Source organism: Uranotaenia lowii, chromosome 2 (genome assembly GCF_029784155.1).
Source record: "Uranotaenia lowii strain MFRU-FL chromosome 2, ASM2978415v1, whole genome shotgun sequence".
NCBI classification, from domain to species: domain Eukaryota; kingdom Metazoa; phylum Arthropoda; class Insecta; order Diptera; family Culicidae; genus Uranotaenia; species Uranotaenia lowii.
Window position 1 is genome coordinate 146,584,126 of NC_073692.1, and position 4,779 is coordinate 146,588,904.

The following is a 4,779-nucleotide window of genomic DNA, read 5'->3' on the forward strand; positions in this document are numbered from 1 at the left end:
ACTTAAAACAAACATTTTGTTGAATGCATCCCGTTTACTGAGCTCATGGACTAAAACAACTTAAAACACTAGAAAGTAATAAATCACCAGTTACCATCGAAAAAAAATGGAATTGAATAGAATATGGAACAAAATATATAGTTAAAACGTGCTTACCCGTGATGAAATTGACGTCCGCTGTTGCACTGCATTTGGGGGGCATTGGCGGTGGGTTTTATAAACGGTAGCTTACTAAGTCGGTCATCAAAATAAAAAATAACTTCCGACTGAGATAGATGGATTGCTGCCTAAGTACCAGATGTATTCTTCCAACTTAGTGATGACCTCAAAACTGATATCTGCATGGTCTGGTCATCTACCGAAACAATCCCCTTTTTTGGCCGGTGCAACGTAAAAATCTAAAAACAAAATTTAATTTTAAATCTTTCTTCCAAATCCATTTAAATTCTTTGAAACTCTTGGAGTCCTACTTGCCTGGCAAAGTCGACTAGCTGACCTGCTCCGACGAAAACATGTACACCAACTAAGAACTATTATATCCAACCATCCGGTCATCCTTCCGTCTGATGTCGAACTGTAGTGATCGAGTTTCGGCAAAATCTCAGAGTTTCTCCAAGGACATGGTTTCACAGCACTAGTATATATCAGAAAAGACAAATTGATGATTTTAAAAATCAATTACCAAGCTTTTTGAATATTTTGAATTCACTTACCATTCGGATTCAGGACACTTATGCAGATCCTGGTGGAACCGACCCGTGTGCAATTTCCGGTTGCTTCCAAACTCCACTCGCCCGTGGCTAAATGAATAACTGAAAACGGTTGTTATTACAATTTCACCTTCTCGCGTACCAGATTTACCAGCCTTTCAAATGCTCCCCTATGGTTAATTGTTCCGGAAACATTAAGGGAATTCGATGGAATCGATTCAGGGAAGCTTTTCGCGATTTTTAGTATTTTTTACGGATTAGGTTTACCGAAAACTTGTTTTGTTTACATTCTACACTTGTCAACAGTTACACACTCCTATTTTTCCATCCGCAATTGCGTTTTAACGCACATAATTTTACACCATTCAAGACTTAATTTTGAGATGAAGATCTAGTTTTCACTTTCTTGACCTAATTTTAGCTACGCACATGAAATCTAGATGTAAAACGATGTAAAATCTGGTCCTATTCAATTTATGTCTAAAAAAAATAGGTGTTCAAGCGTTTCTGGCTCGTGTAATTTTATAAAATTTTTGGTGTGTACAGTGTTGCCGAATACAACTATTATTTTATTTTATTCCTAATTAAATTTGATTTATTTTCTGTATATTCTTCATCTCATCCCTACATTCCTTCTCACCTCTATTCTTAATTAAAACTTTTCACACATCAACATTTGTTTTTTTTCTTTAGTGCAAAATTTTATTTACCAAATATCCTCAATTTTTATTCCATATTCCACATCTTTATTCTCCATCCTACAAATTTTATTTAACTTTTGCTTTCCCTTCATCACATTTCCACATTCCTTCTCAACTCTATTCTCAATAGAATCTTTAATTTACCGACATTTGTTTTTTTTAAATAAAAAATTTTATATCCCAAATATCCCTCATCTCAATTCTACATTCCATTCTCTGCAAAAGCTTTTCAAATCTTTTTTTTTCTGCATATTCTTCATTTCATCCGAAAATATTCTTCACAAAAGCCTTCCCAATTTGTGCTTTCTCTGTCGCTTTGCTTTTATTTACCAGAGCCGGAACAATCCGCAAAGAAAACATTCTTAGCAACAGCTTTCTCAAACTGTGCTTTCCTTGTTACTCTGTCTCTGTTTTCAAGAGCCGGAATAATTCGATAGTATTCTAAGAAACAGCCTGCCCAACCAGAAGGCTTATTCAAAACAAACAATCAGCAGCAGCAGCCTTAAATATCTGCGCTTTTAACGGCAATTCCGTCTTATTTCCACCGGAAGGCCAAATCAAAACAATCAGCAGCAGCAGCCTTAAATATCTGCGCTTTTCAGGGGCAATTCCGTCTTATTTCCACCGGAAGGCCAAATCAAAACAATCAGCAGCAGCAGCCTTAAATATATGCACTTTTCAGGGGCAATTCCGTCTTATTTCCACCGGAAGGCCAAATCAAAACAATCAGCAGCAGCAGCCTTAAATATCTGCGCTTTTCAGGGGCAATTCCGTCTTATTTCCACCGGAAGCAGCAGCAGCCTTAAATATCCGCGCTTTTCTACCAACCACGCCATTGTCGTGATTTTACGAATCTCAATTCAGAGATTCACCTGAACACGTCTGTCGCTCGCAAGAATAGATCAATGACTGACTTTGTTTTGTTTATTTGTCAAGTGCTGTCAAAATAGCAAATGTTCTCATAGAAATTTATTTTATTTTATTCATCTACAGTGTTGCCGAATACAACTATTATTTTTTTTATTCCTAATTAAATTTGATTTATTTTCTGTATATTCTTCATCTCATCCCTACAATTTTGTTCGGGAGAAACATGAAAAACCAGTTTTTCATCAGTAACTTTGGTTTCTGTCTTCCGATTTTTTTTAAAAACGGGTTTTCTTAAATATTTCATCCGAAGACTGCATTTCGAAAAGAGATAAAATAGTTATTAGGCTACAAAAACGGGCTAACTTTTTTAACGGTGGTATTCAGCACTGTTAATGAGGCGTCAATATGTTCGACCGCCTCGACTTATTAACAGTGATGAATACCATCCTTAAAAAAGTTAGCTCATTTTTGAAGCCTAATAACTTTCTTATCTTAACTCTAATTGAATTGCAGTCTTGGGAAAAAATATTTTTCATAATTTAGGCTTCAAGAAAAACCGTTTTTGAAAGAAATCGGCCGACGGGAACCAAAGTAATTAATTAAAAACTGGTATTGCATGTTTCTTCCGAACAAAATGTCTCAAAATTCCATACAAACTTCAGGCTCGTTGAGCGACCCCTTCCCGTGATCCGATCTGGTCCAAATTTGGCATGAGATCTTGTACTAGGACTAGGATAAATTTCAGCCTGCAGCGCAAAACATTTCACAGGTTTTGAATTTCCCATACAAATTTGGGGCAGTCTATTACACAGTTTATCTTATCGGAAAATTTTTGCACAGATGGTTTAAACACCTATTCATAATTATCGAAAATTGAAATATATTAATGTTTTATCTCTGGCATTGCCGAAGAAAGTTCTCTAGTTAAGAATTTTCAAGATATCAAACTAATGAGCAACTCAGTTGAAAATAGCAAGAGATTTAGACTTATTCAGCTATTGAGACGCATGAGAAAATTGAATTCAAACAAAATTTATGATTGCTGAAATAACTCGTGGACCACGAGTCGTGATCTTTGAGATTAAGGAATAAGGATCTTCAATTTAGAATTCTAAATAAAAATAATAATATTCTATTGACGTCGTAGAGAACGGTTTTAATGTCTTAATGCCTTATAATTTTCAGCTCAACGGAAACAGCGTTATTTTCGTATACCCATAATGTCAACTTAGCCAATTTTTGGCTTATGAATAAATTTCTAACATAACTAGAATTTCGATCAAAATTACACATGAGAACAGTATTTTTTGTGCTATTGTCTAAATAACTATTTTAATAAGTGTTTAATTAAAATTTTCGACTGGTTCATTTCTAGTTTTGTTGATTGGTAGTGTTCATTTTTTTCATTTCCATTCGTTTGAATTAGAGGAGGCCATGATTCGTTGGCAAAGGACGCGTTCTATTTTCACTCCTTGTCGGGGAAAATTTTAGATTTTAATATTTAAGTGGTTAAGTTGATTCAAAACTAAAAAAAAAAAACTTTTAATATCGTACTTCCAAATATGTCAATCGTTAAAACTGATCGTAACAGTTTCTCTGGGCGAAGTAAAAACTTTAAGCATCGTTTTCCTTAGGCGCTGTGTAGAGCGGGAATCCCTCAAGAGCTGGCAGGAAATGTTTAACCGATCAACGACTATCAGGTCTCAAATATTATTTGGTGAGTTTTCTCCCATAATAATTATTAAAAGTAAATTTAAAAAGATAAATCATTTCTGGAAACTTCTCATGGAAATCTCCGAATTTTCAATTTATTTGAGTCTCTTAGATTTTCAAGAAAAGTTAGCTAAAAAAAGGTTGTACTTTTCAGCATTATCTGGCTAACTTTTTTTTTTTCAAAACATTGTCCCTTCAATCAATTGATTTTGAATGGTTTTAATATATTTTTGTGTTTTCAAAGCTCATTTTCTTTTTCTGCTGGCTGTTCGTTAATTAAGGTTTTCACTTCTTTGTGACCCACGTGCGCGTGTGTGAAAACTTTTCGGAGTGCTGCGTTTAAAAAAAATCTGCGATAGTAAAGCTAAGTGCGTAGTGCGTTTGTGAGGTTGAAGTAGGAAAATGAATTTCAAAGAATTATTTGGTTCCGTTTTTAAGGAGTGAATTCGAAAAAAATGCAACACTTTGTATTGTGAATAACTTTTGAATGCATGGATGGAAATTGATGAAATTTTCTATGAAGCTACCTGTTAATATAATGTATCCTTGTACAAAATTTATGACAATCTGGACAAAATTTATGATGGTTATTGAAATAGCGTCCAAAACTAAAGTTAATTGACAAACTTTTTGAGCAGGATCGAGAGAAACCCTATAAAGTCCCAGTGGGAGACCCAAAACAGCGGGAAATCAACTATTCGACCAATATTTACAAAGTTAATAGTTTAAGAAGTCCAAGAGGACCCAATAGTGAGCTTAAATTTGAATACAAGGGAAGATTATTG

General features: G+C 34.5%; 1 long non-coding RNA gene across 1 annotated transcript; it reads right to left on the minus strand.

Moving 5' to 3' along the window:
* Nucleotides 1–498: 498 nt before the first annotated feature.
* LOC129744855 (uncharacterized) lies at nucleotides 499–999 on the minus strand. Its single transcript, XR_008737008.1, has 3 exons — nucleotides 862–999; nucleotides 714–812; nucleotides 499–634 (listed from the first exon to the last, which is right to left on the minus strand). It is a non-coding gene; the product is annotated as an uncharacterized LOC129744855 (long non-coding RNA).
* Nucleotides 1,000–4,779: the final 3,780 nt, after the last annotated feature.